The sequence below is a fragment of the Dama dama genome, chromosome 21, assembly GCF_033118175.1.
Source record: "Dama dama isolate Ldn47 chromosome 21, ASM3311817v1, whole genome shotgun sequence".
Classification (NCBI taxonomy): domain Eukaryota; kingdom Metazoa; phylum Chordata; class Mammalia; order Artiodactyla; family Cervidae; genus Dama; species Dama dama.
Genome location: NC_083701.1, coordinates 32665991 through 32680220, shown reverse-complemented (window position 1 = coordinate 32680220; position 14230 = coordinate 32665991). Strand labels below are relative to the sequence as shown.

The following is a 14230-nucleotide window of genomic DNA, read 5'->3' as shown; positions in this document are numbered from 1 at the left end:
CATCATCGTGGGAATATTATTCTCAAAGAGCGCTATGACCACTCTCCATGATAAGACATTTAGAGAATATGAACAAATTATTGATTCGTTGTGCTAGGATACATCCACGGTGTGTGTCAAGATCCAAGATCACATATCAGTTCAGAGGAACTTATACACCGCTAAAAATCTTCATAGGAAACAGATGCCCCAAGATCCTGTTATATTGATAGCAAGTTGGTCCTGCTGTGTGATTGTCTCAGGAGCTCCAGTCCTTTCTATGGTTCCCAAAGCTCTAGCCTGCCATAGTTTGTCTTTTGCCCTGGGTACTTTTGGTGTTCCATTCTCTTGAAAAAAACTATTCCCGGGGCTTCCCAGGTAGTCCAGTGTTTAAGACTCTGTACTTCCACTGCAGTGGGTGTGAGTTTGATCCCAGCTTGGGGAAGTTCCACACGAGGTACAATCAAAGAAAGAAAGAAAAAAAAAAAAAAAAACCACTTTTCCCCCAAAATAACAACAGGTAAAACAAGAACTGCACTGGAGTGTATGAAATATCACAAGAGATACTTGGTCACTGTAACTCCATTTCTGAAGGTAGATTTACCACAACCACAAATTATAAAATTTAAGGTCTTTAAATAAATATTAAGTGACTTTCTTTGCTTCAGAGTGCTCACTGAATAAGTGTTCTAATGGTAATCCAGGAAGACAAAGATTTTATACTTAGTTATATTATAGAAACATTATATACATACCAAATATAAATGTACAATATATAATTATAAATATACTTCCTCCATATGAAGAAATGAACTTCATTTGCTTATAAACCATGGACAGATTTGCTGTTTTATATTTAGTGTTTACCATTTCAACTACTACCCCAGGTGGCTCAACAGTAAAACATCTGCCTGCAAGCAGAAGACCAGGTTTTGATCGCTGGGTTGGAAAGATCCCCCGAAAGAAGCGAATAGCTAGCCACTCCAGTATTCTTGCCTGGAGAATTCCATGGACAGAATAGCCTGGTGAACTACAGTCCGTGAGGTCGCAAATCACTTTCACTTCATGTCAACTTCTCTGCAAAGCACAGATAAATGAACTCACTGAGTCTATATAACAGTCCTATGAGAACTGAGGTAACATCGCACCTGTTATACAGAAATAGGAACTATGAATCAGAGAAAGAGAGTAACTCACCCAAGGTCACACTTAAATGACACGACAGAGATTCCAACTCAGAAAGTGTATTAGTCTTACATTGCTATGTAACAAATCAACACAAGCTTATGTGTTTAAATAAGATCCTTTTACCAGATCCTGTAAGTCAGAGGTCTGGGCGTGGTGTAGTCAAGTTCTCTGCTCAGGACCTCACAGAGTAAGATCAGGGTGTTGGCTGGACTGTATTCTATCCTGTAACTCTGGGGAAGGACATGCTTCCAAGATCACTGGCTGTTGGCAGGATGCATTTCATTGTGATTGGAGGACTGAAGTACCCATTGTCTTGCTAGCTGTCAGCCTGGTACCACGATCAGCTTCTAGGGGCCACTCTCATATCTTTGCCATGTGCTACCTCCCACCTCAGCAACAGAGAAATCCACCTAAAAGGTCAACAAGCGACACTTAAGAGGTCTACAAGTGCCCCTGGGGTTTCTGAAGGAAAAAATGCTTCTCACATTTCAAAATCCAGGTTTTCTAAGATGAAACCAAGAGATAACATGATGACAAGAATATTGAAGAAAATACAAGTGTAAAAGTCCTGAAAATTTCAAATTCCACAAGTATCATGAGTCAAAATTATTTACAAATGACACAAACACTTCTGTCATATGCAACAACCACTCATTATTTCCTTTCCCAAGAGATCAGACTCATGCTACATCTGTGGGCACAAAGTATTCTATATTTCACTTTCTTGAGTAGGATAAACAATCAGTTTTGACAGCACTTTTTTTAACTAGCCAGGGAACATTTATGACTTAGAGGTAAATATACCAAAGGTTTGGGAAGCTCCTTTTTTTGTCATAAAGCGAGAGGGTGAATTAAATACCTCTTAGTTGCCCCCAAACTTCTAGTAGAGTCAGATTAATTGAATTCCTGGCCTAGGAAGATCTAAACAATTACAGCCTTCACTCAGCTCTCAGAACACTTCAACAGACTCATAGCACTCACAAGGCACCTGTGAAGGTCCTTACAATTACGTGGATGGTTTAAAATATGTTTTAGATTATACTATGTTTCTTGCATATTATTCCAGAGACATACGATCTCATTAATAGCAAGAACTATATTTGAGAATTCTTTTGTAATCTGCATCAGCATCTAACTCAATGCTAAAAATACACTCAGAGCTCATTAAACCATTGACTGATTGATTAAAAGTTACAAACTCCCAGGTTAGAAAAGCAACCATCCTGCTTACTTTGTGAGCCAGGACTCCCAGACCCTCTGAGCTTACATTGGAGTTCCTGTTCTCTAGTAAGGGCTGCCTATCAAAGCTTCCAAATGCACATAGGAACCCCATTATTCCCTGCAAGGTTTTCCATTGCCTAATTAATTCAACCCTACTCTTTCAAGATCTCCCAGTGAGTAGCACTATTGAATCAGAATGACTTAAGAGGCTGGTTCTCACAGCAAGGAGTTTTATGAACTGAGTGTGAACTAGAAGCAGTGATAAAATATTACCTGTCCCTATTGCTCTATTTGTGTTAAAGCTGTTATTTTGAAATTGGCTATTCCTGTCTAAATACCATTCACATAGAACTAGGTTTTAAATCAGACAGATTTTCCAAGAAGCCAGACATGTTAGAAGGAAGAAGGGCAGTGAAATGATGAAGCAGAAACTGGTACTAAAATATTCACTGTGCTCCCCACACACTAAGATTTAAAGGCTGAGTCTGTTCAAAATGTTCAGTTCTTATGGAGCTTGGTATAAGTTGAATTCCTGGGAGGCCAGTTGATGTTTTCTCATGTAATAAAGATGCAAACAAGACTTCTTTTAGCTCATGGTCTATGTCTGGACCATCTCCAGATTCCCAGAATCTGACTCTGCTTGGCCAATGATGAGTGTTGTATACATATCAATCCAGTCCTCTGGAGAAGTTTCAAAAGACTTCCCCTCTGAGATGATATTAATATCTTGCTTCTCTTAGCCTCCCCTTTATGACATGTTGGCCATTTATCTTCTTTGTCTCCAACATAAAGATAATAAGTACTTTGAAAATCACCTGTCGTTCCCAGTGGCTTTATTATGTCTCTCATTGTTAACATCAAAAATAGTAAGGCCAGGACTACAATCCTTTACAAATCTGGAACCGCCTGAAGTCCTTGAGGAGTAGGCGATCAGGCTCTTATGTAGAAAGTAAATCAGTGAACAAAGGTAGAATAAATAACCTCAACTTGTGTAGGTGTGAGAACAAGACCTGTGAAATATAGTTACACATAAAGACACTTGACAGGTAAAGAAAGACCTCCGTCTTACATCTGGAAGTTGAGTCGCATTTTCCAAAGCTCAAAACCAAATCCACTTCAATCTTACTTCCTGTTGAATGAAGTCTTTCATTTGAAGCCCCACTCAATCACTGAATTTTTTTCCCCTCTTGCCCCACCTCTAGGTCATTTCTAAAACTAAATCTATTACAGTATAATTTACATGCAATAAATGACATCCATTTAAAATTAATAGTCTAAAGAGCTTTGACAAATCCATACATCACAACCAAAATACAAAGTATTTATATCCACCCCCAGAAGCTTTCCCACGTTCCTTTGTTATCCATTCCTTTGGCCGACTCGGGCCCTGGGCAACTACTGATTTGCTCTTTGTCATTTTAGATTGCATTTTCAGTATTTCTTATTAATGGAATCATTCAATATGTAATTTTTGTTCTTGACTTCCTTCATGTAAAGATGTTAGATTCATCTAATGTTTTGCATGGGCTTCCCAAGTGGCCCTAGTGGTAAAGAACCTGCCTGCCAATGCAGGAGACATAAGAGATGAAGGTTCAATCCCTGGGTTGGGAAGATCCCCTGGAGGAGGGCATGACAACCCACTCCAGTATTCTTGCTTGGAGAATCCTATGGACAGAGGAGCCTGGTGGGTGACAGTCCATGGGATTGCACAGAGTCGGACATGACTGAAGCAACTTAGCACGCATGCATGCAGTGTTTTGCATATGTCCACACTTTGCTCTTTTTTATGACTAAGTAGCAGTTTGGTGTATGAATATACCACATTTTGTTTATCCATTTACTTGTTGTTTTAATATTTATTTATTTGGCTGTACTGAGTATTAGTTATAGCACTTAGGATCTTCATTTCATTATATCACACAGGATCTTTTTGTTATGGCATGTGGGATCTAGTTCCCTGACCAGGGATCAAATCTAGGCCCCCTGCGTTGGGAGTGTGGAGTCTTCGCCAGTGAACCAGGGAAGTCCCTCCATTCAGTTGTTGGTAGATTTTTGAGTTATTTTTAGTTTTTGACTATTTGAAATCAAGATTTGTGTAGGCATTTATTTTTTCTGGTTAAATACATGGAAGTAGGATTGCTGGTTCATGGGATGGATGGATGGTTTTCTATTTGAAAATCTGCCAGAGAGATTTTCCAAAATTTTACATTCCCATTATCAATGCATGAGTTTTCATGTGGTTATAAAGTATATTTCCCCAGTGACAATGTGTTATTCAGCATCTTTTCATGTTTTCATGTGGTTATTTGCCATTAGCACATCTTTTGAGAAGTATTGAAACCTTTTACTAATGTTTTCATTGGGTTGTTAGTCCTATGACTGAATTGTAAGGGTTCTCCATATATTTCAGCTGTCAGGATTTTATCAGAAATATGTATTGTTATCAATATTTTGTTTTATGATTCATGCCTTTTTTACTGCTTCTTGAGCATTCACGCTACCTATGCATTCTTGGCTCTCTCTAAGGGCACAAGGATTTTCTCTTGTGTGTGTCTATTTTTTCCTAAGTCTTGTTTGAAGTAAACTCCTTTCAAGAGTGGTCTAGTTTTGGTCATCGAATATCTCACTTATTCAACTTATGGATTCTGATATTTGTATCTGATAATTCTGGGAGAGCCTCAGAATTCCTAAGGGTAATAAATGGTCCACAGAGGAATGTTGAACAGAAAGTTAGATTTTTGGTGTAAAGTTATTTATTTATTTATTTTTTGGTGACTCTAGAAGCAGCTAAATATCATCCATAGGATTTAAACCCAGAGGGGCCTTAGAAATCTTCTAGTCTGATTGCCTCATTCTGCAATGCAAGAAATTTCTAAAATGTTAAGTAGCTTTTCCATGATCACCCAGTTAGTCCTTTGTCTTTTTCCTACAGTTTAGCTTATTCATTATCAGTGAATTATCAGTTTATTCAGTGAATTATTATTTATGTTTATTATCAGTGAATGATAACCTGATCTTTCACATGCAACTCTAAACTAACAGTCATTTCAACTAGTCTTGATAAAAATAGCTGAGAATATGCCTTAGTTTTAAATTTTAGTTTATAATATGCCTCATAAAGCCTATCTGAAACTTTCTAATTTGAATCAAGAATTTGCCCCCTCCCCCAACCTCAGGTGGCATCTTTCTAAATAACAGAATGTCAGAAAAAACTCCACTTACCTAAATATTGGCTATGCACCTGCTGTATTAGTTCTCTATTGCATTAGCATTAGTCGCTCAGTGGGGTCTGACTCTTTGCTACCCATGTGCTATAGCTTGCCAGGCTCCTCTGTCCATGGGATTCTCCAGGCAAGAATACTGGAGTGGGTTGCCATTCCCTAGTTACCTATTGCTGTATAGCAAATTACCCTGAAGCTTAGTGGCCACTTATTTATTATCCCACAGTTTCTTAAGATAGGAATCCAGGCTTAGCTGAGTCTTCTGCTATAGGATCCTTCACAAGGCTGCAGTCAAGGTCCTGGATGGGTCTGTACTCAAGGCTTGACTGGGGAAGGATCAGCATCCAAGTTCACTCTAATGAAGTGTTGATTGGATTCAGTTCCTTGTAGGATGCTGGACTGAGGGGTTTAGTTCCTCACTGACCATTGGCCAGAGGCAACCCTCATTCTTTGCCAACTGGTCCTTTCCATCAGGGCAAGTACACAAGCTGAGCCTGAGAGAAAATGCCACAGTTTCTTATAAGCTAACTCGCAAGAGAGAGCCCTTCACTTTTGTTGTATTCTATTTATTAGAAGGAAATCTCTAGGTCCAGTCCACACTCAAGGGGAAAAGATTACATGATGATAAAAATGCCAGCACCATGTTAGAAGGCTGCCTACCACACTCACATATGACAATGCCTATACTTCCAGCAGCAAAACCTCCTAATGTTTAAGAATTGGAACTTCAAAATTGACATTCTCCAAAATGATTCGATTATGGGAATGAAAACATCTTACTTTATTATTACATGTCAGACCTTTAATATGGATTTATTTGTTGGGGAAGTAGATCCTATAATACAGGGTAATATAGAAGGGAGTAAAAAGTCCAAATTATGTATTCTTAACTTGTGGAAAAAATTCAAATAGTCAAGCAGCTCCATGGAAGCTTGTAAGGTGGGAAAGAACGGAGAAGGGCAAAACAGAGTGGCAACAAAGCTCTTATATGGGAGTCTCTGTCTAGAAGCAACTTCAGCCTCAAGAGATAGAAAATCCTTGTGCTGAAAACAAAAAACAAATGCACTGAATTTGTTCCATTAGCTCAATCTGTAGGGTGATCACATCTTAACTCAAATTGGCTGATGCTACTTATCAACTGTCCTCCACCCCCACCTCCAAAGTTCCCACTCAAATGAGACTTTTCTAGACAGTTCTAACCAGGGTTTATTCTAGTCTAAATAGTTCCCTTGATGAGAAAAAAATACAAACCCCTTAAGAAAAAGAAGCCTCTGGACACATGACCTGGAGAGCAGAGGGCACATTTTAAGAAGAAATAGTCACCCTTTCCTCTGGTAGATGAGTCCTCTGTGCCAGTTGGCACCAGGCTTGGATAGGAGAGCACAGAATCTAATTTCAACCAGACTCCTCTCTTCAACTGGAAGTCTTTGTGCAGCACACACGGTGTACAACTGGATTCAGCAGCCTGAATTTCCAATCAGCGTAAAATCAGCATTTTTCTTTTCCGTACAAAGTTGAATTTGGATTTAAAAGACCTGAGATTCACTTTTGTTACATACTTAGTTGATGACCGAGGGCAAATATCTCTTGATGTTTCAGTTTCCTGTTTTTGGAGGAGCTTCGACATGACAGAGGAGATTTTACATAACATAATGTGTGTTAATTAAATAGCATCGTATTTGGACATTTTCTAAGCTGTAAATCTTATATGGCAGAGACATTCTGGTGGCCTTTTGGATAGACCAGTGGGATCTGGGTTTGGGTTCATGCTTTTTGTCTTCTCTCCAAAAGAGTTGGTTGGAGAAGTTGCAGTTCGGTAGGTTCACAGACTAAAATGGTCAGTTATGAGGTCTTCAAAGCTGTGTGTCCATCATTCTTGGCTGCAGTCCACATGGATGCTTATTACCATAAATATACTGCTACAGGTAAGCATTCAGATGTCACAAAACAGTCCATTTCTTCCATAGATCAGAAAAGCTCATTTTTCTGAAAGAACTAATAAACAAACAAAAGAACTGCAAATGTATTTTGGAAACACTGTGAAAATTATGGATATTTGATCTCTGTCTAAAAATCCATAAATTCTCAATGACAACTACAACAATAAAATGGCTTTTAAAATTTTCTTAAATCCCCCTGGAGAATTAGAGAGGGGCTTTGAGAGTCTTAAAGGACAGGACTCCCATGGTCTCAGTTTTCCCACATAAATAAGTCCACAAGTTATTTCCTTGTAAACATCTCCTCCCAATTTTATCGATAATGCTATGGTTAAGAAAGGGAAGGTGGGGAGGCAGGTTATGGCTTTAATGACAATGACATGAAAAGGAAACCAGACACAGAAGGAAAAGACCACAAAGGAAAATGTTAATTTAGATATGAGATTAGATTAAATACCGAAGTATTGACACACTTGGCCTTGTCTATGGGTCTCAAGAAATTTATATGCTGGATTGCAATGAGAAAAGCAGGGCTGCCCAAGGGTTGAACTTTCTGTGAGGCAAGAACCTCAGCTGTGAGGAAGCAGCTGAGTTCAGGAGGGGAGAGGTTCTGGGCTGCTCCTCCCTCCTTCCCAGTTCCCACACCCCCGGATGTGGAGGCTCCCCCAGGAGACCTTTCTCCTGAGAGATTTTGTAAACAAGTCAGCCAATCACCATGGGAGCTGATCTCCCTTCCTACCCAAAAAGAGATGTGAGAAAAATCTGTTTTCAACCTATTGCAGCACTGACAAGACTGGAACTTAAGAAATATTCTCAGGGAAAACAAAACAAAAAACCCACAAGAACTTGTCACACTGACCTCATCATGGAACAAGTATGAGAGGCAGTGGGTGTGTTTCCAAAGCTTGAAGGAAGTACAGGCTCATTTTCAGGGAAAATATTTTCCTCCCATCCCTCAGTGCACTAGGACATTTTGTCCTACTGTTGTAGGAAAGAAAGTGGGACCGGAGGGGATGGTTATGTCCCAGGTCTCAGGTGAGTCCCTAGCATGGGCCACCAAGTGTGGGTTCTTGGCTTTGAGCTGGAAAGAATTCAAGAGCGAGTCATAATGAAATGAAAGGTTTTCATTCAAGAAGATACATACTCCACAGACAAGAGTGTGGGCCAACTTGGAAAGTAGAGGTGCCAGGGTGCAGGGTTGTCGGTTTTTATAGGGGTGGATAATTCATAGGCTAATTAATGAGTGGGACTCATTGAGCATAACTGACTCAATGGATATGAGTTTGAGTAAGCTCCAGGACTTGGTGATGGACAGGGAAGCCTGGCATGCTGCAGTCCATGGGGTCACAAAGAGTTGGACAAGACTGAGCAACTGAACTGAACTGAATGAGTGGGAGGATTATTGCAACTATTTTGGGGAAAGGGTAGGGATTTCCAGGAATTGGGCCACCACTCACTCTTTGGCCTTTTATGGTTGATCTGGGAACTGTCATGGCACCTGTGTCATTTAGCACAAGCTGCTGTGTTACAATGTGTGTGTACCGAGGTTTGAGGTCTATTGGAAGTCAACTCTTCTGCCATCTTGGACCTAGTTGGTTCTAATCAATTTATGTTATGTCCTCCATGGCTGTCATTCTTTTAAAGGTTGTGCCCTGCCCCCTTTCTGTCTCCCTACTATCAAAGTACCCCACTCAGTTACGGCAGGTTTGACTGAAGAAAAGGTATATTCCACAAAAGTGATTTTCTATTGTGAATTATTATTGTAGCTTATATTTATAACTTCATATGTTTCTGTATTCTCAGAATATGTCTGTGGACTCCCAGGCTTGAGATTAACATTAAAATAGATAAAGGACAGTTTAGTTATGCCTAGTGTTTAATATCAGCACAGATAATTAAATGCATGATATATATTAAGTTGCTTAATTATTGAGCCTAGTGGGATTAACACAGAGCCTGGCACATAGTAAGTGCTAAATATTTTTCTCAACCTATATTCACAAATGATTTCATATTCTATCTTGCACCATAATCTAGGCAATAAGTCATTGAGGTGGCCTACATTTATAAGATGTTCATCCCTTTGTTTCTTTTTCTTCAATTTTTTTTTTTTTTAATCAAAATGAGGTTTCAGGTAAACATACTAAGATTTCTGTCTTAAGATTGGGTGTTATCACTTTCACATCTTAAAAGATCCTCTTCTCTTGCATTTATTTCTAGGCACTGTGAAAGGTCAGCTTCTGGGTGGTGCTCGTGGTAAAAGCAGGTTAGATGTAAGAGACTCGGGTTCAGTCCCCAGGTGGGGAAGATCCCCTGGAGGAGGGCACTGCAACCCATTCCAGTATTCTTGCCTGAAGGATGCCATGGACAGAGGAGCCCTGCAAACTGCAGTCTATAAGGTCAAGAGTCAGACACGACTGAAGCAACTTGGCATGCACGTGCACATGTGAAGGTAGAAACACACAGATGGCACTCCTTCCAAACTCACAGAAATGTTGAATAAAATATAATAAGAAAAAATAATTTTAACTATATAGGCAAGTTGGAAAGAAGGAAAGAAAAAATTCTCTTCAATGCAAAAGTGAGGAGTGAAGGCAAAACTAAGGCTATAGCTACAGATCTGAATAAAGGTTTTGAGGAGTGAGGTTTTAGGACCTAAACTGAGTCAGGAGAGATGGTCTGCGGGTTGTGGGAGAGGGGACAGGGTAAATCACAGAGGGCCATGGATAAACCTTGCAGGCTTGAAGGAATGCACCTTCCATGAAACTAGAACTAGAAAATTCTACCTACTGTCTAAGGAATTTGATATCTTCAGAGATTTCTGAGAGGCACAGAGGGAAATTAAAAACACTAGTCAATAACATATGCAGGAGTGAGGCGTGAATTTGTGCCATACTGTGGTTTGGGAAACTCACATAGAGGAAGTAACATAATAACTGGTGTGGATCTTAGGGCACAGGAAGAATGCAAAAAATATGTAGAAATACTTCAACAACTCAGAATTCATGGCAGTCCCACGTAAGTAAATTTCACCAAAGATATGCTTGCATTTAAAATAAATGATTATCCATAGAAGGAAATGTACTAGCATCATAAAAAGACAATCAGTTCAGTCAGTTCAGTCACTCAGTCGTGTCCGACTCTATGTGAACCCATGGACTGCAGCATGCCAGGCCTCCCTATCCATCACCAACTCCTGGAGTTTACCCAAATTCATGTCCATTGAGTCAGTGATGCCATCCAACCATCTCATCCTCCGTTGTCCCCTTCTCCTCCTGCCTTCAATCTTTCTAAATCAGGGTCTTTTCAGATGAGTTAGCTCCTCTCATCAGGTGGCCAAAGTATTGGAGTTTCAGCTTCAACATCAGTCCTTCCAATGAATATTCAGGACTGATTTCCTTTAGGATGGACAGGTTGGATCTCCTTGAAGTCCAAGGGACTCTGAAGAGTCTTCTCCAGCACTACAGTTCAAAAGGATCAATTCTTTGGAGACCCCAGTTTGATTCCTGGATCGGGAAGATCCGCTGGAAAAGGGATAGGCTACCCACGCCAGTATTCTTGGGCTTTCTTTGTGGCTCAGCTGGTAAAGAATCTGCCTGCAATGCAGGAGACCTGGGTTCGATCCCTGGGTTGGGAAGATCCCCTGGAGAATGGAAAGGCTACCCACTACAAGGCCTGGAGAATTCCATGGACTATCCATGGGGTTGCAAAGAGTCGGAGACAACTGAGTGACTTTTAGTTCACTGAAATTGAAAGTCAGCCTGTTCCATATGGGATAGAGGGGCTCATATATATTTAGCCTGTGTGGGGAGCTAGTACCCTAAGGCCAAACATTCGCATAAAATCTGAGACGAGTGAAACCCAGACGTACTGTCAGAATCCAAAGCAGAACTATCTTCTGAGAATACAAACATGAATGGAGCACATCAAAAGCCCCTGAAGAAGTTCACAACCTTAAATCCACAACCACAGGAGAAAACAAGACATAAATCAGCATATGGAGCAAAGGAGACTTAGTAACCCAAAATCTGGTGGTAAGAATTCTGATTTATACTGTAAGTATGTTTATAAGTGTAACAGAGTAAAAGGAAGAAGGGAAAGAGGTGGTGATTAGTGTCATGTGTTCTCAAACACTTGCAAGTTGGAGCAGAGTTAGAGACCATTTTGGACTAATGGAGATTTTAAGGAAAGCCACTTAAAGGACAGAAATAGAATGACAGTTTCCAAGCTCATGGAGGGGTGGGGTGGAGAGCAATAAAAGTTAGATAAATTAACTAGATAGAGAAAAGGAAAAGAGGATAAAGAGAAGCAAAGGAAATAAGATGCACACATACACACAACAAAACTGGTGAAAAAATTCAAATATATTAGTAATCATAATTTCTTAAAAGAAAATATTCCATTGTATGTATTTTTGTAACTTGCTTTACCAATCTCATAACTCATAGACTTTTTTAATAACTCCAACATCTTTTGACACAGTTAATATCCTTGTTTATGTACAGGTGTATATTATTATGCATGTGTGTGTGTTAAGTTGCTTTAGTGTCAGTCCGACTCTTTGTGACCTGATGGACTGTAGCCCTCCAGGCTCCTCCATCCATGGGGATTCTCCACCAAGAATGCTGGAGTAGTGCTCACTTCGGCAGCACATATACTAAAATTGGAACGATACAGAGAAGATTAGCATGGCCTCTGCACAAGGATGACACGCAAATTCGTGAAGCGTTCCATATTTTTTGGACAACTTGGAAGAAATGGACAAATTCTTAGAAAAGTATAACTTTCCAAAACTGAACCAGGAAGAAATAGAAGATCTTAACAGACCCATCACAAGCAAGGAAATCGAAACTGTAATCAAAAATCTTCCAGCAAACAAAAGCCCAGGACCAGATGGCTTCACAGCTGAATTCTACCAAAAATTTAGAGAAGAGCTAACACCTATCTTACTCAAACTCTTCCAGAAAATTGCAGAAGAAGGTAAACTTCCAAACTCATTCTATGAGGCCACCATCACCCTAATTCCAAAACCAGACAAAGATGCCACAAAAAAAGAAAACTACAGGCCAATATCACTGATGAACATAGATGCAAAAATCCTTAACAAAATTCTAGCAAACAGAATCCAACAACATATTAAAAAAATCATACACCATGACCAAGTGGGCTTTATCCCAGGAATGCAAGGATTCTTTAATATCCACAAATCAATCAATGTAATACACCACATTAACAAATTGAAAGATAAAAACCATATGATTATCTCAATAGATGCAGAAAAAGCCTTTGACAAAATTCAACACCCGTTTATGATTAAAACTCTCCAGAAAGCAGGAATAGAAGGAACATACCTCAACATAATAAAAGCTATATATGACAAACCCACAGCAAGCATCACCCTCAATGGTGAAAAATTGAAAGCATTTCCCCTAAAATCAGGAACAAGACAAGGGTGCCCACTCTCACCACTACTATTCAACATAGTGTTGGAAGTTTTGGCCACAATAATCAGAGCAGAAAAAGAAGTAAAAGGAATCCAGATAGGAAAAGAAGAAGTGAAACTCTCTCTGCAGATGACATGATCCTCTACACAGAAAACCCTAAAGACTCTACCAGAAAATTACTAGAGCTAATCAATGAATATAGTAAAGTTGCAGGATATAAAATTAACACACAGAAATCCCTTGCATTCCTATACACTAACAATGAAAAAACAGAAAGAGAAATTAAGGAAACAATACCATTCACCATTGCAACAAAAAGAATAAAATACTTAGGAGTATATCTACCTAAAGAAACAAAAGACCTATACATAGAAAGCTATAAAACACTGATGAAAGAAATCAAAGAGGACACAAACAGATGGAGAAATAGACCGTGTTCATGGATTGGAAGAATCAATATTGTCAAAATGGCTATTCTACCCAAAGCAATCTGTAGATTCAATGCAATCCCTATCAAGCTACCAACGGTATTTTTCACAGAACTAGAACAAAGAATTTCACAATTTGTATGGAAATACAAAAAACCTCAAATAGCCAAAGCTATCTTGAGAAGGAAGAATAGAACTGGAGGAATCAACCTGCCTGACTTCAGACTATACTACAAAGCCACAGTCATCAAGACAGTATGGTACTGGCACAAAGACAGAAATATAGATCAATGGAACAGAATAGAAAGCCCAGAGATGAATCCACGAACCTATGGACACCTTATCTTCGACAAAGGAGGCAAGGATATACAATGGAAAAAAGACAACCTCTTTAACAAGTGGTGCTGGGAAAGCTGGTCAACCACTTGTAAAAGAACGAAACTAGAACACTTTCTAAAACCATACACAAAAATAAACTCAAAATGGGTTAAAGATCTAAATGTAAGACCAGAAACTATAAAACTCCTAGAGGAGAACATAGGCAAAACACTCTCCGACATAAATCACAGCAGGATCCTCTATGACCCACCTCCCAGAATATTGGAAATAAAAGCAAAACTAAACAAATGGGACCTAATGAAACTTAAAAGCTTTTGCACTACAAAGGAAACTATAAGTAAGGTGAAAAGACAGCCCTCAGATTGGGAGAAAATAATAGCAAACGAAGCAACAGACAAAGGATTAATCTCAAAAATATACAAGCAACTCCTGCAGCTCAACTCCAGAAAAATAAATGACCCAATCAAGAAATG

At 39.3% G+C, this 14230-nt stretch overlaps 1 non-coding gene across 1 annotated transcript; it reads left to right on the top strand.

Annotated features, from left to right (window-relative positions):
* The first annotated feature begins 12179 nt into the window (after window positions 1–12179).
* Window positions 12180–12286, top strand: LOC133042946 (U6 spliceosomal RNA). The gene has a single exon (XR_009689640.1). It is a non-coding gene; the product is annotated as a U6 spliceosomal RNA (small nuclear RNA).
* Window positions 12287–14230: the final 1944 nt, after the last annotated feature.